Genomic DNA, 23030 nt, shown 5'->3' on the forward strand with positions numbered 1-23030 from the left:
ATTGGAAGCTTAGTACTCAGATTATTATTTTCGTTCATCTTCAACCTTGTGCAATTCACTCATATCTCATCAAACACTAGTGTTTTCCCAATTATGCAGAATCGAGAAATGTGATTTTGTTACGATTCTGATAAAAAATTCAAGAAACGAAATCAATCACACAATGCCTCACCGTTCACTCATGTTTTACTGTGTTTCCCTGTGGATCTAAACCGGAGTTCTAGATTCCAATTGCTGGTGCACAGGATGAAAAAGATGAAGATGGACGAAGAGAGAGAATTGAAATAACAAACTTCCAATATTCTTCCAAAAAACGATTACAACAAGTAGTTACGTACACACCACTATTGACAACTCCACCCGTTTATATACATAAACAATAATATTACGCAGACAAAAAACTAACCTACACTAACTATGTTAAATTTAACGAAACTACTACTAATACTACTAAATATAAATTAGTTCTAACACTTTTCATCCAAAATGAAATTCTGCATATTTCTTTTCATAATATTATTTATGTGGCATTGTGCATAACAAGTTGTATAATTAGTTTACATTATATGAAAGTTGTGTTTGACATGGATGAAAGTAATTTCACCCGTCTTAATTATAATGGATAGTTTTTTATTATTCATTTTTAGAGATTGTTATATGTAAAATTTGAGATATAGTTTGAGGTAGTGATATTTTTATTGTCAACAAATTTGCACATCCGATCAGATATTGTTTGAGATAGTTTGTTTAAATTTTTTTGTAACTTATAATCTAAAATTTTATAATGGTGTCTTCTACAAGGAGAAATATTAATCAAACTGATAGTTAATCAAGTATAATAATTCAAATGAATAGGATTTAATATGACTAAAAATAAAAAAATTACTAATAATAATTTAACTTCGATTCCTATCATCAGTCAAATACAAACCAACCATGTAGAAATTTCTCATGTTTAAAGACGAAATGTTAACTGGCTTCTTTATGGTTTACCACAAGGTTATTTTGTTGTATAATCGAGAGATTGACTCATACAAGTTCTTTCAAAATCATTCGCAACAACAAAATATGCCTATGCCAAGATCGTTTTGAACTACGAGAATCATCAATGAAAATAAAAATCATCAACACTATGATAACTTAGGGTCTTTACTAAGTACATACAACTTTAGAATGCATCGATGCTAGTTGACTGTTAAAGTAAATAACTACGGATTATGATCATATATTTTACAATCATACTCGATTAAGGAGTCCATATACATTACTCTGACATATGTAAAATAGGAAAATTCATTCTAGGCCATCCATGTCCCTCTTCATTACTCGTGGGTACTTAGCTAACCGACTTTATGGTACTAAAATAATCAACTCATTTTGTAGGTACCATCATGGTTTCAAATTGAAGGGTGACATACATCCATATTATTATGAGAATAACTTAAGACATTTAAATAATTTACTCTTTAATATTATTAATATGGATTAATCCAATATAAATAGTATTCACAATATTTGTACTTATGGAAAGACTTGATATCTCATAAGTTTTGATCACTTAATGGTATGTCATTGAATGTTGTTGCATGCCTATATTGCATTTTTGTTTCGTGTATGATGTCTATCTTCATGTTCCATATCCGATCTTTGTTCTTGTATATTCTTCTTAGTTGTTTAACTCATGTGTTCATCTGGAAATATTCGTTTTTGGTTGGTTATTTGATTTTTAGACTCATTTCGCTCAATCTCTTTTTTATGTTGACAATGGGGTAAAAAATTTAATGTGAGTCTAGAATTGTTTTATGTGGCCTTATGTTGTGTTGTTTGTGTACAATGTTTCAGGGGGAGCATAAATGTTTTGCTTTTGCCTTAAAGTTGACTCAATTCCAAGTGAAAGCTTGTCAAGTATCAAAAAGAGTGAGACTCGAGTTGCATGTCCCAATTACATTCAGGGGGAGAATCCCAAAACGGTTTTGTTATTTGTCTTATCCCTTTCGTTTCATTTTTTTTATTGAGTCTCCTTCATAATTGCACGTCTCTGAATCAAGTTTTGAAACGATTTGTTTTAGCATGCATAAATAAATTGTTATATATGAATTTGATCATGATGTTTTTAGTTAATTGTTTGAGTTAGTGAAACAAAAATCATATGTGTTATTGATTCAAGTTAGGTGGAAAGAAAAATCTTAAGGTATTTTAAAATCATGAAAATTTGAGATTTTGTGTGCATGATTTGAATCATGTATTATATCCTGACTCAAATCAAACTAAACTAAGGAAAACCAAAGTTTTTCAAACACTCTGACCCGAATAAGATTTTTCACTTGATTCGAATCAGACAACTTTGTGAATTGTCACAAGATGCATTTGATTTGAATCAGAAACACTGGGGTTATCTCTATTTCATTTGATTTGAATCATACTTTACACTTGACTCGAATCAGATAGTTTTTCATATTTCTCAATTTGCCTCTATCCAAATTGACTCGAATTAGGCTTTGTACTTGATTTGAATCATGAGTCTCCCTAACTCGAATAAGAGTTATAAAGTGATTCGAATCACACGAGAAATGGATCAAGTTCTTCATGTTTTCTTATTCCACTTCACATGCTCATTTGAAAGTTTGGTAAAGTTTTTCAGGAAGCTTGTAAGATTGAGGTTGCCAAATTCCAGTGAAAAGAAGATGGTTATTCTCTCCAGGTTACCTTAGTAGTGACTGTGTGGAAGGTTATAGACAAAGTGGAGTCCATCTCAAATATTCGTATATTTCATCACTCAAGAAATCGATGGGATCAAGGGGGTGATTTCCACACACGTAGATTGCGAGAATCGAGTAAAGATTTCACATAAGAGTTTGGCATTACGATGTACACAAGTTAAGATCCAGATAAGAGATTTATTTTTCTCAAAATTATTTTAGATTAGTGATTGTATGAACTCTTATAAAAAATTTCAAAATAAAAAGGAACAAAATGGGTTCTAATGGGAAACCATTAAAGAGTGGAGTAGGCAAAGTGAGGAAGGACGTCGAACCACTGTATATCTCGATGTATACTCTCTCTCTCTCTCTCTCTCTCTCTCTCTCTCTCTCTCTCTCACTCACTCACTCACTCACTCACACACACACACACACACACACATACACACACACACACACACGCACACACATACACACACGCGCGCGCACGCCCACACACACACACACACACACACACTTGCATTTAATTTTTGTAGGATGATTGCATGTTTAGGTTTTCAATTCTTAGTGTAGTTTATAGTTTATTCAGTTGGTAGCGATTTATTACGTAAGGTTAGGTTTTGTTAGAATTGATATCTAATTGAGATTTAGTGCAGATTAAATTCTGGAAAAACTAGTGTTGTTAGAATATGATATTAATTGTATCAATTGTATCAGGCACATCTCGTGTAATCTACAATTACTCAATTAATCATTTCCTTTGAACAATTTGTGAATTTTATGAATTGTGTGCGTGTCAACGTGGTTGAATTCCAATACAAGTATAAGATCTCTATTTTCGCTTTTAAGACTTTCGCATGCAAATTTGAAAAGCCTGTGATATTCTATTTTTCAAAATTGATTGAATTGTTTTAATAAGGGTCTATTCACTCCCCCTCCCCTCTATACTATTTATCTACTCCATATTCTCACCTAACGATTAGTATCAGAGCCAATTTTTTAATTAAGTCTAATCGACTCCAAAAGTTTGAGAAAATGGCAGACGATGATGATCCAAATGAAGCATATAATAGATCACCTATTTTTAAAGGTGGGAATTATGTTTATTGGAAAGAGAACATGTTTATACATTTACTACCAGTTGGCAAAATATATGGGTATCCGTCCCCGAATGACCTTATTCCTAAGGGAAATGACAATATTGTTAAACACCCAAAGGATTAAATAGATAATGAAACCAAACAATCTTCATAAGATTTGAAAGCAAGGAACATTCTTATACCAGCTTTAAGCACAAAAGTATTTTACTCAATTTCACGTCATAAGAGCGCTATAGCTATGTGGGACACTCTCCAAACTCTTTCTGGGGGAACGAATGATGTCGAGGATTCTAAGATTAACATGTTTATAAAGGAGTTTGAACTATTTCGTATGGAACCCGGAGAATCCATGCATTCCATGCAAACTCGATTCCTCCACTTAATCAACAAACTAAGCAATTTGGGAAAAATATTTTCTAACAAAGATTGTGCTAACAAAATATTAAGGTCTATGTACAGGGAGTTTCAACCAAAAGTTTTTCTACCCGACTTATGATATGATACAGTCCAATGTACCTCAGACACAACTTCGTTGCCTTGAACAACTACTTTCTCCTTAGCTTCGGGGTGACCTTCAAGAATATGTGGTTTTCCTCTTCAAACTCCAACAGTCTTCTCCGCTAATCCACATAACATTTATGACGGTCTTGGGCTTTCTTCATTTTCTCTTGGCCATCCTTATTTTCTTAGTGGTTTCTTGGATTACTTCCGGTCCAAGAATCCCTTTATCGACAACTTCCACCCAACACAAAAGCGTTCTATATTTCCTTATATATAAGGTTTCATAGGGAGTCATATTGATGCTTGAGTGGTAACTATTGTTGTAGGATAATTCTATAAATGGTAAGTGGTCCTTCCAATTTACCCCACTTTCCAAGATACATGCTTGCAACATACCTTCAACGATTTATATGGTTCTTTCTGTCGAACCATATGATTGAGGATGATTTGATGTATTTAGGTTCAAATTCGTCCATATCACGTGATGGATTGCTCTCCAAAACCTATAAGTAAACTTCAGGTGCTGGTCGAATATATTACTAGACGAAACACCATACAATTATAGAATATATGCAATGAATAACCTTGCTAGGTGAAGGAACTTATATGTAGTCTTTATGGATAATAAATGGGTTGATTTGGTTAATCTATCCATAATCACCCAAAATTTATCATGATTTCCAACTGTACGAGGTAACCCCGTGATGAAATCCATCGAAAAACTTTCCCATTTCCATTTGGGAATTTCCAACGGTTGTAGCATACCACTCGATTTATGATGTTCAATCTTCACCTGCTGGAAAATTAGACATTCAGCCACATATTCTGCAATGTCTTTCTTCATATCAGGCCATAAAAAATTCTTCTTCAAATCTTGGTAGATTTTCTAAGAACCAAGGTGAATGGTAAACTCACTTTTATGCGCCTCTTCTAGGATTGTTCTTCTCAACTCCTAATCATTTGGTACATATATCCTCTAATTAAATAGGATAATTTCATCCATGGCTTGAGTGAAGTCGGGATGATCAAACCTAGATTGAAATTCGACATCCGACAATTGGCTTTGCCGTACCCTTTCCCTCAGGTCATATGTGATACTCAGGCTGGTGTTTAGAACTCATGCTTAAGTCCATGCAAATTGTAGGTCAAAGTTCCATAATCTTTCCAACAAATCATGATATAGCATCACCGACTCACCTATATGCATCTCCTTTCTACTAGATCATCTTCTACTTTATTTTCTTTCATTAGGTGGTACTTAAACTCAAGGTTATAATCTTTCAAATATTTCATCCATCTTCACTGACGCATATTCAACTCCTTCTGATCAAAGAGATATTTCAAACTCTTATGATCGCTAAATATTTCAAAGTGTACTCCATATAAGATATTTTGCCACACCTTATGAAAATTTAATAGCAGCTAGCTCAATATCATGTGTTGGATAGTTTTCCTCACGAGTCTTTAATTGTTGAGATGCATACGCCACCATTTGGATATTCAACATGAGAACACATCCTAACCCTTTCTTCGAATCATCACAGAACACTTCATTTGGCTAATTTAGATTGGAAGTTATTAGAATGGGAGCGGTTGTTAACTTTTCTTTGATTTTGCAAAAACTCCGCTCACATTCCGGACTCCAATGGAAAGGAACTTCCTTACGAGTAAGCATTATCAAAAGCAATGCCAACTAATATAATCCCTGATGAATCTTCAGTAATAGACGCATTCTTAAGCCCATCCCAGTTTATTATAGCTTCTACCTTTGAAGGATTTACAACTACACCTCCTCTAGAAATAACATGACCAAGGAACTTCACGTATGACATCTAGAACTCACATTTATTGAGTTTTGCAAAGAGTTATTTTTCTCACAAAACCGATAGCACAATCTTTAGATGCTCCTTGTGCTCTTGTGGAGTACATGAGTAAATCAGAATATCATCTATAAAGGTTACCACAAACTGATCCATATATGGTTGGAAAACCCGGTTCATGTAATCCATAAAGATTGCGTGAGCATTGGTCACTCCAAAGGCATTACAAGGAATCCGTAAAGACCATATTGAGTCCTGAATGCGGTCTTCGGTATGTCAGATCTTTTCTTTTGAATATGATGGTATCCTGGCCATAAATCAATCTTAGAGAACACATAGGCTTCTTTCAATTTATCTAGGAGGTCATCAATTAGATGTAGAGGATATTTATTCTTGATAGTGACTTTGTTAAACCGACGGTAGTCAATGCACAAATGCATACCACCATCTTTATTTTTCACTAACAAGATAGAAACTCCCCAAGGGGATACACATGGGAGGATGAAATTCTTCTCTAGTAAATCTTCCAATTGGTTTTTCAAATCTCTTAGCTCAGGGGGAAACATACTATATAGAGCAATGGAAACTGAAGCAGTTCTCGAAACTAGATCAATGTAATTCCACTTATCTTTCAAGAGGTAGAGAAATGATATCCTCTAGGAATACTTCAATAAATTCACTTACTATACGAATCATTGACATATCCTTCCTTTTAGTTGAATCCATAGTGAGAATCAAGATATAGGATTTTTCTTACTCAAACAAACAATCAATCATGTTAAACATATCTTCCAAAAGGGTGGTCATCACATCATCTGGATTAGCTTCTTCAGTAGGAATGAAAATGGCTTTCTCCTTATAGCCTGCAAGACCCCAATTTTGACCCTAATATCCCTCATACCATCTCATCATATTTGCATTGGCATTGGGATCACATCTTGGTATCCTCCTCACCTATCATTCATTGGGTTTGTATTGGGAGAGATCACCAAGCATTTTTGATTGTATTATACTTTATTCTTCTTTGTTTACTAACTAAAATACCAAAAATATGTCTAGTGTAGTTTTTTTTCTTTTGTAGATAGTGTATGCATCCACCTATGCCTCACCAAGCTCACAACTAGGGTTTGAGACCCTCAGTGCAAGGTATCAAGCAAGACAAGATCCAATTGAGTTCTAAGCATCATATATGGATCCTCATGTTCTTCATTTGTTATTTTGATCAATAATTCATCAAGAGTTTGAAGCTTGTTTGTTAAGGAAGCCCTATTTCATCTAGGTATCTTATGTGCCTTCCTCAGCAAGTTTCTTCAAAAATTGATCAAAGATATCATGGGACACTTAATTGAACATCATACTAAGAATATGTGATCCTCCATGAGCCCCAAAGATAAAAATAACTTCAAGTTTGCAAGTTGGATCAAGGAGGTTGACCATAAAAGGTTAACTGGTCAAATCTAGGGTTCCCCAGACCCTATCTCCTACAATTTTTGTCATATGAAAATTATTCCAAGATAAACATTACTCTTTATGACATTCCAAACAACTTTCATGTTGGCATTAATAGCCAATTTTGCTTGAAAAGTCATTTGTTATGGTTAAATATTATAGGTCATTTTGTATGTGCCCTAGATAGAAGGTCAACTTCTAAGAACCATAACTTGCTCAATTTTTATGATATGAAGATGATATAAGTTTCATGATTAAACTTAATATGTATTCTCCAACTTTGATTCTTTGAGAAAAGTCAAATTCCACTTGCAAGGGCATGTTCCAGGAGGAAATATTATAGGTCCATTTTAGCCATTATCATTGAACAAGCAATTTTCCTCAACTTCTAAAATCCATAACTGCATCATGAAAGCTCCAAATGGTGTCACATTTATGACAAAATTGAAAATGATTGAAATATATACAATTTTGAATAAGGAACAAAAGGCATTTGAAGCTCATAACAAAAGTTATTCAAGGTGGAAAAATGGGTCATTTGACTTTTAACTTAGAAAATTTTCAAGTATTATTGATTCCTACAACTTTAACACCAAAATTCATCATGATCCAAGCTTCAAATAGAAATATTTCCAACATCAAAGTTGTTCCATTTTTATGCTAGCTTTCCAAAGAGTCCAAGATCATTCCATTCCGATAAGAATTGAAGGGGTTGCATATGGTTTCCTTGCATGGCCCAATTTGGAAACGTTTGAACTCAATTTTCAAACACCTTTGCATGGCTTCATGTAGTGATCTCGACATCAATTGTGCATTAAATTGGACTTATTACAATCATCATGTGGGCCTAAATGCATGTACATGCACCCATACACACAACTTGTTATTTTTGGATTCAATTTTGAATGGTGTAAAAATCACTTTGCAATGCCTATATAATGAGCTCATTGGCCTCAGAATTGAGGAGGACCCTTACCCAAGCTCTACCCTGCAATTCTCCTAACCTCCATTGAAAGAACAACCTTGAAGATTTCTTTGAAATCGATTTTTAGTTCAAATTATGTTTATGAGCTAAAACTCTAAGGGTTCACAACCTTTTTCATCTCAAACATTTTCTGCAAGCAAGAGGAAGCAAGGCCATTGGTAATTACATCGAGATCGAGCCTAAACACTGCAACTCGAAGGTGATTTTTCTAGATTTTCAAGCCTTTGATTCTCTCTCATTTCTCCATAATTTTGCTTAAATTTTTGCTTTCTTGAAGCCCTACCAATATAAGCAATAAGATTGAGTTGCTTTGAGGTTGAATCGAAACAACTCAGTTTACATACCTCATTTTTCAATTCCACATATCTTCCTATATAGTGTGAATTGGAGAAATTGGAGGTCAGATTCGAGATCCTGACATTTTTCTCTTTAAAATAGTATATGGATCATGCATTTTTGTGAACATTTTTTGATGAACCAGTCCGGTGAGGGTGACCGGAGAAGATGATCGGAGCTATGGCTCCGGTGATCCGCTGGTTCAATCTAGACCATCTGATCTTTGGTCCATGTTCTAATCTCCTCCATCCAATTTAATTATCATCCATACACATGCGTTGACTAGGGTGCACCATAGATGACACGCGCGTGGCCATTAGATATGCCACCTTAATTAATGAGGAAGATCTGATGACTCTTGTTTTTTTGATTTATATGATTTTCTGTTTTAATACTTTAAATAGCCTTTTCTCATTTAATTCATTATAAATCCAATTTTAATCCTAAAAATATGGTACTTTCACCCAAAAAAATCAAATAATTTCCTCTTCCATTTTCTGAATTAAAATTATTTTTTGGATTGGGTTTGACATTTTTAGTGAATTTAATGATTTTTGACTTGTTTTTAATTGATTTTAAATACTTCTGACTTTAAAAAAATGCCAAAAAAAACTAGTTTAAGGTCTTTTGACCTTGTTTGACCTATGATAAATCCCTTGGTCATTTATTTGGTGATTTGAAGGGATTTAAGGTTTTTCATCTTTTAAAATGCATTTTTATTAATTTAAAAATTGAATTTTAATTGTTTAATTTCTTTAAAATTATGTTGAGCTATTTGATTGACTTTGTGTTGACTCATCTTCTATTTGGCCTTGATCTTAGTTGAATTGGACTTCAATTTGATCAATACTATTGGATTTAGGGGGTTGATGAAGTATGAACTTCATCCCTTAAGATGAATGGATAGTATTGATCAACTGAGGTTCATCCCTTGATCAATTTGGGATTATTCTTTTCACTTCATATCTTCATCTTCATCTCCTTCTTCCCCAATCTTTCATTGACCAATGACTTCTCAAATATCAAATGTTAGTTGATTCATCTATGACCTTGTGTCAAATGAATCAACATGAGCTTGATTGAGATAGATCCTGTGAAGACATGGCTTCTCGAGTATTTTGATGAAGACAACGATGCACGTATAGGGTCAATCATCAAAGAATGGATCAAGACTTCAATAGAGAAAATTCACACAATCTTTCAATCATACATAACTCAAAGTCGCTCGAGAAATTGATCACAAAGGTATTGGAATTTAATCTTAGTTAATGTTTATATATAAAGTGTTCAATTGATTGTTGCATGCATAATATGACATGGACACTTAGAATTTATTTCAAAATGGTTACAGCTTTTAAAAGTTCTCAATTTTTCCTTTTTTCAATAGTGGTAACCGGTTAACACTTTTGGGGTAACCGGTTAACCCGAAACAAAATTCAATTTCTGGGCAGATTTTGTTAGCATGTAACCGGTTAACACTTTCATGGTAACCGGTTACACAGTTTAAAATTTGAATTTTTCTTAACGTTACAATTAATGTAACTGGTTAACACAATTTGGGTAACCGGTTACTACTGGGAATTTTTGTAGAAAAATTGCAACTTTTCATATTTTCAATTCATGCTTCTTCTCTATGAACCATGGCATCCATTGGTTATTTGCACCTGGTTAAAGAGGTTCATAGAAGGATATTTAAACTAAAATTTTTCAGATTGCAAATCACCTCCTTAAAAATTAATTTTCACAATCTTTCTATGTTTACTATTTTCAAAGATAAGTGTCCAAAATTCATATGCATCATTTGAACACTTCTATAAACATTGTGAGATTGATTATTCCAAAAGGAGAAGATCAATCCTTTGATTGATGTGTAGATATTTCCAGATTATTCAAACTTCCATTTAAATTATACACTTGTTGTTCTTCACATCTTAATTTTTCCAGCATTAGTGGAATTAAGATAGTGAGTGTTTTATCCTTACTTGTTTGATAGTAAGAGGTGCATAGGAGGGGATTGTTCTCTTATCACTAAGAAGGTTTCCTTGTTGTTTAGAAACAAGAGAGTCACTTTGAGAGGATTGTTCTCATAAGTGGACTTTGTTGGAAATCCAAGAGTTTGTTCTTGGTGGTCTTTGTTGGTCATTGTACAAGTCCAAACAAATAGTGGAAATCTCTTTCTTGTTGGAAAGGGGACTGGACGTACCTTCGGATTGTGAAGGGAACCAGGATAAATCTTCGTGTCATTATTTTTCTGCACTTTACCACTTTCCTAAACACCATTATAAACCAGAAAATTAATCCTTACAACAAGAAAATTTCAAGGTTTCTAATTCACCTCCCCCCCCCTCTTAGACTGATTTCAGATTTACAATTGGCATCAGAGCAGGTTATAGGTAACCTGTTCCTAGACGATCCAAAATGGCTTCCACAAATAATAATCTAGTCTTCAGAGATGGTGGTAGCAATAACAACCCTCCACTATTCTGTGGTGAATACTTTGACTTCTGGAAAATTCGGAAGAAGGCTCATTTAGAAGCACAAGGAGAAGAAATATGGGATGCTGTCCAAAATGGTCCTTTTGTTCCTACAACGGTTGTTAACGGTGTTGGTTCATCAAAGCCTAAAACCTCATGGGATGATGATGATAAGAAGAAGGTCCTCTATGATAAAAAGGCAATAAATCTTCTTCAAAGTGCACTCAGCATGGATGAATTCTTCGCATTTCGGCATGCACAACGGCAAAACAAATATGGGATACCTTGGTAGAAACTCATGAAGGAACTGCCGAAGTTAAAAGATCAAGATTAAATACCTTGAGTCAAGAATACGAGTTGTTCAGAATGCAGCCCGGAGAATCCATCCTTGACTTGCAGAAAAGATTTGTGCACTTGACAAATCATCTAAAAGCTCTAGGTAAGACTTTAAGTAATGATGAATTGAATCTTAAAGTGCTTAGATCTTTAACCAAGGAATGGCAACCAAAAGTGACGACAATATCACAAAAGAAAAGTCTATCCACAATGACTTCCGCTACATTGTTTGGAAAACTTCAAGAATATGAGACGGAACTTGGAAGACTTGAAAAACATGAGAATCAAGATAAGAAGTCCAAAAGCATCGCTCTGAGATTTGACTCCAAAGATGTTGAGAAAGAAGATAATCCGGAGGAGGATGAAAACTTCTTGTTACTTGTTAAAAGGCTAGGCAAAATTTTCGGTAAGAATGACAAACCTTCCTTCTATGCGAAAAGAAAGAAACACTTCAAGAAAAGAGAAGCTTTCACTTCAATGCAAGAGGTAACATGTTATGAATGTGGTAAGCAAGGCCACATAAAACCAGATTGTCCTCAACTACCTAAGAAAAGTGGATTCAAGAGCAAGAAGGAGAACAAGTACAAAAAGGCTTATGTCGCATGGGAAGATAACGAAATAAGCTCGTCATCCGACTCGGATAGTGATGAAAGTGCAAACCTAGCATTAATGGTCTCACACCATTCCGATGATGAAGTAAATGAGGTTAGTAATGATTTTTCGCTTTTTGATAATGATGTGCAAGGTGCCATAGATGAATTATTAAATGAATGCAAAATATTGTATAAAACTATATCATCTCAAAAGAAACAAATCTTAGTTTTGGAAGAGAAAATTGAGAAAATGGAAAAAGGTTTTGAAGTTGAAAAAGAAAAGATGATTAGTGATCAAAAACAAAATTTTGTATGCAATAAATGTGAGTCACTTTCTTTTCAAATTGTCCAACTAAAAAGAGTTCTTGAAAGATACGAAAAAGGACAAATTGGATTGGAAGGTGTACTTAGCCAACAAAGATATTCAAATGATAAAAGTGGGCTTGGTTACTCAAAGTTTTCAAAACCAAGCTCAAACAAGACAATCTTTGTTAAGGCAAGTGACCAACCAATCCAAGAGAAAGTGAACAAACCTAAAATAGTTCATCATTATCCTAAAAATAAAAACCTTGTTAAGAAAAAGTCTTATCCTTCTAGGTATAGAAGTAATTTTGAACCAACATGCTTTTATTGTGCTATTAAAGGCCATACACCTAATGCTTGCTATATTAGAAACTTTAGTGTTGCTAATGAGCATTACGTATGGGTAAAGAAAGGCACTAATTATGAAGGACCCAAAGCAACTTGGGTACCTAACAAAACTTAATCTATTTTGTAGGCTTGCTTGGAATCCACATAAAACTTATGGTATCTCGATAGTGGGTGTTCCAAGCATATGACGGGAGACATCAACAAATTTTCAAATCTAAAGCTTAAAGCCAAGGGTTTTGTTACATATGGAGATAACAACAAAGGAAAGATTCTTGGCAAAGGCATGGTTGATGCACCACCTTTCACATCCATTATAGATGTTCTTTATGTCGAAGGACTAAAGCACAATCTTCTTAGTATTAGCCAACTATGTGACAAGGGCTTCAAGATCAAGTTCACTAAAGATGAGTGCTTAATAGAAGACGAAGTCACACATGAGGTTAAACTAAAAGGTAAACGCCTTAACAATATTTTTATGATTTTCCTTAATGACTTGTCTTTAAAGGTAAAGTGTCTCATGGCAAACAACAACGATTCATGGCTTTGGCACAAAAGATTCGCACATATTCATATGGAACATTTGAATAAGTTGATCAAGCATGACATCGTCATTGGTTTGCCCAAGATGAAGTTTATCAAAGATAGACTTTGTGATACGTGCCAAAAGGGGAAACAACATAAATCAACTTTCAAATCCAAAAATGTAGTGACCACTTCAAGGCCATTACAACTGATGCACATGGACTTATTCGGTCCATCATGAACAAGGAGCTTCAGAGGTAATATTTATGCCTTAGTCATTGTTGATGATTTCTCTAGATACACTTGGACTCTCTTTTTAGTGCAGAAAAATGACGCATTCAAAGCATTTAAGAAGTATGCAAAGCAAATCCAAAATGAGAAGTCACTAACCATTGCCTCCATAAGAAACGACCATGGTGGAGAATTCCAAAATACTTCCTTTGAAGAATTTTGCGATGAAAATGGAATCTCTCACAACTTCTCAGAACCAAGGATTCCTCAACAAAATGGAGTGGTGGAGAGAAAGAATAGGTCTCTCATTGAGCTTGCAAGAACAATGCTTAGCGACTCCAATCTTCCAAAATACTTTTGGGCGGATGCGGTAAGCACAACATGCTTTGTAAGTAATCCAGTCAATATTAGACCTATCTTGAAGAAAACTCCTTATGAACTTTTCAAGGGAAGAAAACCGAACATAGCCTACTTTCATATCTTCGGATGCAAATGCTTTGTCCTCAATAATGACAAAGATAATCTCGGTAAGTTCGATGAAAAATCCGCCGAAGGTATATTTCTTGGTTATTCTCTCTCTAGCAAAGCTTATAGGATTTATAACAAAAGAACTTTAACTATTGAGGAATCTATGCATGTATCATTTGATGAAACTAACCCCTCCAAGGAGGATATTATTGTTGATAATGATGATGATTTAGTAGATATTCCTCAAGAGATAGATTTCATATCCGGTAATGAAAATCAACCGGAACACCATGAAGAACAAGATCCACAAGACGCAAACATCAATGATCTACCTAAAGAATGGAGAACTCATAGAGACCATCCAATCGACAAGATTATTGGTGACATTAGTCAAGGAGTCTCAACAAGATTGAATTTAAAGGATGCTTGCTTAAACATGGCTTTTGTCTCTCAAATTGAACCTTCCAAAGTTGATGAAGCCTTAGGAGAAGACCAATGGATCATTGCTATGCAAGAAGAACTTAATCAATTTGAAAGAAATCAAGTTTGGGAATTTGTTCCGAGACCTAGCAATAAACACATCATTGGAACTCGATGGGTCTTCAAAAACAAACTTGACGAAAATGGCATCATTGTTCGTAACAAAGCAAGGTTGGTCGCACAAGGCTACAACCAAGAAGAAGGAATTGATTTCGAGGAAACATTCGCTCTGGTAGCAAGGTTAGAAGCTATACGCCTTTTACTTGCTTATGCTTGCTCACTAAACTTTTAGCTTTTTCAAATGGATGTCAAACGCGCATTCCTTAATGGCTACATCAACGAAGAAGTTTACGTAAAGCAACCCCCGGGCTTTGAAGATTTCAAGAATCCCTCACATGTTTTCAAGCTAAGCAAGGCTCTTTATGGATTGAAACAAGCGCATAGGGCTTGGTATGATTGACTTAGCAACTTTCTTTGTGAAAAAGGTTTTGAAAAAGGCAAGGTTGACAAAACTCTCTTCATCAAAAGAATCAAGAACAACACATTGTTGGTACAAGTATACGTTGATGATATCATATTCGGATCAACAAACAAAGATATGTGTGAAGAATTCTCCTCAATGATGCAAGGAGAATTCGAGATGTCCATGATGGGTAAAATGAATTATTTTCTCGGCTTACAAATCAAGCAACTAGACGATGGTATCTTCATAAATCAATCCAAGTATTGCAAAGAACTCTTGAAAAGATTCGACATGGATAGTTGCAAGCAAATGTCTACCCCTATGGGATCCGGAACTTATGTTGATCAAGACGAATCTGGTACTTCAATTGATATCACCAAATATCGAGGTATGATTGGTTCCTTGTTGTATTTGACGGCAAGTCGTCCTGACATAATGTTTAGTGTATGTCTCTGTGCTTGTTTTCAAGCTAATCCAAAGGAATCACATCTCACCGCCGTCAAATGAATCATGAAGTATCTTAAGGGAACGAAAAATGTTGGCCTATGGTATCCTAAAGGTAGTATGTGCAATTTAATTGGTTACTCTGACGCGGATTATGCAGGAAGTAAAACAGATAGGAAAAGCACGAGTGGAACATGTCACATTCTCGGAAATGCACTAGTTTCATGGGCATGCAAGAAACAAGCGTGTGTTTCTCTGAGTACAGCCGAAGCAGAATATATAGCAGCAGGCAACTCTTGTGCTCAGATACTCTGGCTAAAGCAACAACTTCGAGATTTCGGAATAGATCTCGGAGGTATTCCGCTAAGATGTGACAACACAAGTGCCATCAACATTACGAAAAATCCAGTCATGCACTTAAGAACGAAGCATATCGACATCCGTCATCACTTCCTTCGTGACCACGTGCTCAAAGGGGGTGTTGAAGTTACATTTGTGGATACTCATAACCAACTGACTGACATTTTCACCAAGCCTCTCGCAAAGGAACTGTTTTACAAAATTCGAAGAGAGCTTGGAATATTGGATGAAGGTGACATATAAACTCGTCATAACCTGTCTTATGATGAACCAGGGAAAAAGTACGCAAAAACATTACTATCTTACCAAAGAATAGAAAAAATGGTGTTTTGAACTCTTAATTGCTATTTTTTTACAAATTTTTTAATAAGTAACCGGTTACCACATCCTTATTAACCGGTTAACCAGTAGCAAATTTGAATTATGGGGCATTTTTTCTATTAGGTAACCGGTTACCACATTTCTGTTAACCGGTTAACCAGTAGCGTTTCTGACTTCTGTGTTACTTTTTGTTTAACGTAACCGGTTACCACATTTCCTGTAACCGGTTACCTCGCTGCTGTTCTGTTTTTTTTTTTGAAAAATAAATTTCATTTTTTTAAATTCATATCTTTTAAATATTATGGCTCTTAATTATATGATGTTTTGTATGCTTTTTATATGCATGATCTCCAAACTGTTAATATGTCTTGTCCCATCCTTTTCGATAATGACAAAGGGGGAGAAGAGATTCTCTAGCATATATTGTATGTATCTAACAAACTTGCAGGAACTCAAAATTTCAAAGTCTCCAAATAAATCAAGAATTTAGGGGGAGCATTATCATAGGGGGAGCAAACGTGTTAGAACATCAAGTCCGATGACTCTTTCAAGAATCGCCTTTTGAATCGGGTTGTCATCATCAAAAAGGGGGAGAATGTGAAAACATGGCTTCTCGAGTATTTTGATGAAGACAACGATGCACGTACAGGGTCAATCATCAAATAATGGATCAAGACTTCAATAGAGCAAATTCACACAATGTTTCAATCATACATAGCTCAAAGTCGCTCGAGAAATTGATCACAAAGGTATTGGAATTTAATCTTAGTTAATGTTTATATATAAAGTGTTCAATTGATTGTTGCATGCATAATATGATATGGACACTTAGAATTTAATCAAAATGGTTACAGCTTTTAAAAGTTCTCAATTTTTCCTTTTTTCAATAGTGGTAACCGGTTAACACTTTTAGGGTAACCGGTTAACCCGAAACAAAATTCAATTTCTGGGCAGATTTTGTTAGCATGTAATCGGTTAACATTTTCATGGTAACCGGTTACACAGTTTAAAATTTGATTTTTTCTTAACGTTACAATTAATGTAACCGGTTAACACAATTTGGGTAACCGGTTACTACTGGGAATTTTTGTAGAAAAATTGCAACTTTTCATATTTTCAATTCATGCTTCTTCTCTATGAACCATGGCATCCATTGGTTGTTTGCACCTGGTTAAAGAGGTTCATAGAAAGATATTTAAACTAAAAATTTTCAGATTGCAAATCACCTCCTTAAAAATTAATTTTCACAATCTTTCTTTGTTTACTATTTTCAAAGATAAGTGTCCAAAATTCATATGCATCATTTGAACACTTCTATAAACATTGTGAGATTGATTATTCCAAAAGGAGAAGATCAATCCTTTGATTGATGTGTAGATATTTCCAGATTATTCAAACTTCCATTTAAATTATACACTTGTTGTTCTTCACATCTTACTTTTTCCAGCATTAGTGGAATTAAGATAGTGAGTGTTTTATCCTTACTTGTTTGATAGTAAGAGGTGCATAGGAGGGGATTGTTCTCTTATCACTAAGAAGGTTTCCTTGTTGTTTAGAAACAAGAGAGTCACTTTGAGAGGATTGTTCTCATAAGTGGACTTTGTTGGAAATCCAAGAGTTTGTTCTTGGTGGTCTTTGTTGGTTATTGTACAAGTCCAAACAAATAGTGGAAATCTCTTTCTTGTTGGAAAGGGGACTGGATGTACCTTCGGATTGTGAAGGGAACCAGGATAGATCTCCGTGTCATTATTTTTCTGCACTTTACCACTTTCCTAAACACCATTATAAACCAGAAAAATAATCCTTACAACAAGAAAATTTCAAGGTTTCTAATTCACCCCCCCCCCCCCCTCTTAGACTGATTTCAGACTTACAGGTCCATCCCATTTTTTTGTGTGTGTGGTATGATTTAGGAGTTTGTTTCTTTGTACCATGTCTCTAGCATGCATTAACACCAATATTTTTATTGCCCGACCTCCGATAGTTGTGACTTCTACATAAGTCCAATTACGATTGCTTAACATAGAGCTAAATTTGTCCCAAAAGGCATATCATATTTGTAAGTAAGGTTGCAAGTCTCCCATTTATCATGGTATTGTGTGAATATTTTACCTTTTTTTCCTTTTATGAGAGCTAGTGGCATACTTGTTGATTTATCCAAAGTGAAGCCCTTCTCATGATTGATGTCTAGGTTCATATCTTCATGCTTGTGAGTGGATGGTTCAGTATTCTCCAAAGAATGACTTAAACAATTTTATTCCTCACTAACATCTCTTTATTATTGATTTACTTTTAATGTCATTTACCTTTAATGCAATTTAAATTCTAGCACTTTATCATTCATTGTCATTTACATTCATGCAATTTGTTTATGTTTCAGTCATTTTCACTTTGCTCACTTGAGCCATATTTTGTGCTTGTATTATATTGTATGCTTGTGATTTTGTTTTGCTTGTGGTGTTAGGACCTTAAAACACTTAATAACAACAACAACCCTAAAAAATATGTTGGTGGACTGTTGGACCCTTGTCTGTGATTTGGTTTGATCCTTGGTCTTAGAGTAGGCAACATCCTCATGCTTTGGTAACTTGGCCAATGCCATTATTCTGAGACCTTTCTTGGCCAATGCCATTCATTTGATAGAAGCTTAAGAACTCCCTTGGTTTATCTGATGCATCTTTGTCTATGTGCTTAACTTGTTATTTTGATCTTATTGTGATTATATGATACTTTCCCTTTGAGTATGTTTCAAGGATTATTTCATCTGATACATCTAAAGGACATTGAAGACTGCTTGCTTTTGGAGCGCTTGCTTGGATGTTTGGTTATCTTTATTTGATACCATTGGTATTCGTATTAATTGTTTGGATGATTATGCTTGTTGCTTGCTAAAAAGTCCAAAGGAAATGGGTTCCTATCTGACATTCTTGTCTTGTGGGTGCTTCCCATTGGTTAGATCTTTTCAACTATAAACTTTTAAATATTGTCTAGGATAGTCCCTTTATCTCCTCTTACTTCTTAAATTTCAAAATCTCTCTCTCATTTCAAAAATTTATTTGTTTGTGTTTTCAACTTAGACTTGTTTTAATGAGTAGAAACCTTGGCCTTATGCCATTGATTTTCAAAACATTTTCTTAAGTCAAACTTGTGAATAAACTTAATCATATTGACCTTATTTTTAAAAAGACAAAAATAACTAACAACCTCATCTAATCCTTTTAGCCATTTTGTGCCTTTTTCTGTTAAACTTTCCAGGAAAAAGATAGCATTTAGATTTGAGTTATCTTTGGTTGAGATATAATTCTCCCATTCCATGATATTTTGATTATAAGTCTTTCCATTTATTAGGGGTTAATGACATGCTTGTTGATTGAGTCCAAGTTGGAACCCTCCCTCTTAAATGTTGTAAAGCCCTCATTATCGGTGGATGTTTGGTTGAGTATTCTCCCTTTGATAACAAAAGATCTTTAAGCTTTTGTTAAAATCAGTCCACCCATTTCTTTGAAATTTTTACCACGAACTACGAGGTTTTGATCCCTCATTTTTATGTTGGTACGTAGGCATAAGACCGAAGGTCATGTCAAACACAAAATTGTAAATAATTGAATTATTTTCTCATCCCCTAATTCCTTTTTTATCAAACATATTTTTCAACTAAAAATGCTTACACACAAAAAGGGCTCCCTAGGAGTACCTATGACATTTTGGATGCTAATACCTTCCCTCTGTGTAACCAACCCCCTTACCTGTAATCTCTGACATTTTATTAGTTTTATTTTGAAAACTTTTTATCTTTGGGTTTTGTTCGTACTTTTCCCTTTTCCTTTGGAAACAATAAAAGTGCGGTGGCGACTATGGTTTTATTGACGTTGAGCTAACCAACAGCTCAGTGGTCATGAATTTACCGCTACAGAAAGAAAGTGGCGACTCTGCTGGGGAAACATTGTCATCAGTGGGTTTAGCCTACTTTTTGTGTGTATTATATTTTTTGATATTTGATGTTTGATGTTTGCATATATTGTTTGTGTGATACTTTCTGTCTGTTGTGCTTGGTGATCTCTGTGGGGTGAGATAAGTTCTAACCTGAACTGGAGTGAAATCTAAGATAGAAGGGTGGTATAGTCATATTGGCTTTGACGGAGTAGTCCTGAAAGAGTTGACATGAGATCTCCCGCTCAGTGGAGATCTCTTTGGAGTTATTGATGTCACACGAGTACGTCGTGGATATGCATTACTTTCTCTGATTTCGGGGTCCGAGAAGCTGAGGATCGTAGAGCATTTAACCCAACTTGACCTATTTTAGGATGTAGTGCGGAGACTGTTCAAGTGTAGACTTAATAACAGTTGTTACGCGATACTATACTCAGACGAGTTTCTCTTGAGAATACTATGGGTTGATGGGTTAGTCATCCTAACCTATAGTATCTGATATATGAGATCACGACTCTGGGAAATTTTTAGAACATGATCTACATGCTCTTTATCCTTAGTAAACTTCTTTGGGATGGTTCTTAACCTGACTCCATGCTCGTGACTCACAACAAACCCTTTGTTTCTTGGTTGATCCGGTAAGTCTCATCAATATCAATGGAACTTAGGTGTTGATAGGGTGAAAACTCTAATCCACCAAAATGGATGATTGATCTTGATGATGACCTGATCCATCCTTTGACCTTTGTTTGTGTTTGCCTTGTGTGTGATTGTTGCATTCATGCATACATGTGCATCATAACATTCATCACAGAAAATAAAATTTCAAGGAACTAAGGTCGGATTTGCAAAATATTTTCATACCATGGGTTGTGGACGAAGGAACACTAAGAAGTACAATTTTAGATGTCCCAACTTGAAAGAGTTAAGGAAGATATCATCTTTTGTAGTTGATCCCTTAGATTTCAAGCAACGTCATGGGAATCTCTTATTTGTATTGTCTACTGATGTGGTTGAAGTACTCTTGAGTGTCTTGGTTCAGTTTTATGACCCTCTTTATCAGTGCTTCACTTTTCCTGATTATCAGCTTGTGCCTACGTTAGAAGAGTATGCCTATATCTTGGGTATACCCGTATCTGATAAGGCACCTTTTAGTGGATTAGAGGAGATTCTTAGATCTCATGTTATAACTGATGCTCTTAGAGATAAATGCTAATATGATGAAGAAAGGAGGAATCCAAGGTCTTACTTCTGAGTTTCTCATTGGTAGAGCTACTGCTTTTGCTCAAGTTGGTAATATGGACGCTTTTGAAGCCATCTTTGTCTTGCTCATCTATGGTTAAGCATTGTTCCCTAACATTGACAACTTTGTTGATGTTAACGCCATTAAAATCTTCTTGATTAGGAATCATGTTACGAATTTATTGGGTGACACGTACTTCTATTTGCATCTAAGGAATTCTAAGGGTGGTGGAACCATTGTGTGTTGCATTCCTCTTATGTACAAGTGGTTTATTTTGCACTTGCCTAAGACATCAGTCTTCTTGGAGAACAAGTAATGTCTACGGTGGCCTTAGAGACTTATGTCTCTCACTAATGATGATATTACTTGGTATGATTTAAAATTTGATGGCTTGGAGATTATTGATAGTTGTGGTGAATTCTTTATTGTTCCCCTCATTCGTACACAAGGAGGAATCAACTACAACCCTGCTTTGGCTCGTCGTCAGCTTGGGTTCCCCTTGAAGGATAAACCTAATAACATTCAGTTAGAAGGCTTGTTCTATCAAGAGGGTAAAGATCCCAAAAAATTTAAGAGTAGGATGGTGTGTGCTTGGCACAATGTTCATAGGAAGGGAAAAGTCGAGCTTGGTCTGTGCAATTGTGTAGCTTTGGAAGCTTATACTAGTTGGGTGAATAAGAGAGCTTTGGAGCTTAAGATGCCGTACGCCTGCAAAAGACCTATGTCTATGGTTGTGGCTGAGCCACAAACTCTGCCTAACCAAGATGTAGAGGAGTTGGAAGATGCATTAGCTAAGATGAAGTAAGAGAGGAACCTTTAGGAAGAGCGGTTCCATGCTTTGCATCGAAAGAAAGTAGAGTTGCAACTTGAGTTAAAGGACAAGGATGCACTCACTGAGATTCTTGAAGAGCGTGCAGTGAAGAGAGAGAGAGAGAGAGAGAGAGAGAGAGAGAGAGAGGGGATTTATTTTCCTCTAGAATTCCTCAGCCTTCTGGCACTTGGAAGAAGATCGTCGATCAGCTCATCATCGAGAAAGCTCAGATGAAGACCTCTTATGAGTCAGAGATCAGACGCATCCGAAGAATGTACACGCCCTTGGCCAGTTCATCATATTCAATTGCTAGGGATCCTTAGGACGATACTTTCATTTTCTCTTGTATTTGTAGTTTTGGTTTCTGAAATTGTACTCAATGTAATCCTTCCAAATTTATATGAATAAAAAGAGAATTTTATATTCAACCCAAATGTTATTATTGAAATATTTGCAAGTAAGGCTTTATATGTTCCTTAAAATAATAAAATAAAAACACTGCATTTCATGCATCATTTGCATAATAGGTTTCTTTCCTTCCATCCCTTTGGCCAGATGTCTCATTATTCTTCATCTTTGTATCAGACAAGTTGACTCATCACTATGATACTCACGCTAATCGTCAATAAAGAATGGATCAGATGGAATAAGAGAACTGAGAGCTCAAGGAAGAAGTTGCCAGACTCACCGCTCTGATGAAGTCATTCATTGCTGCTCAGAATCAACCGGCTCCAACTCCCACAACTCCTTCTCAAAGGACTATCAACTCTGAGATAATTGCAATACCAATGTCTGTGTTCCCAGCCAGCCATC

This window comes from Lathyrus oleraceus, chromosome 6, assembly GCF_024323335.1.
Source record: "Lathyrus oleraceus cultivar Zhongwan6 chromosome 6, CAAS_Psat_ZW6_1.0, whole genome shotgun sequence".
Classification (NCBI taxonomy): Eukaryota; Viridiplantae; Streptophyta; class Magnoliopsida; order Fabales; family Fabaceae; genus Lathyrus; species Lathyrus oleraceus.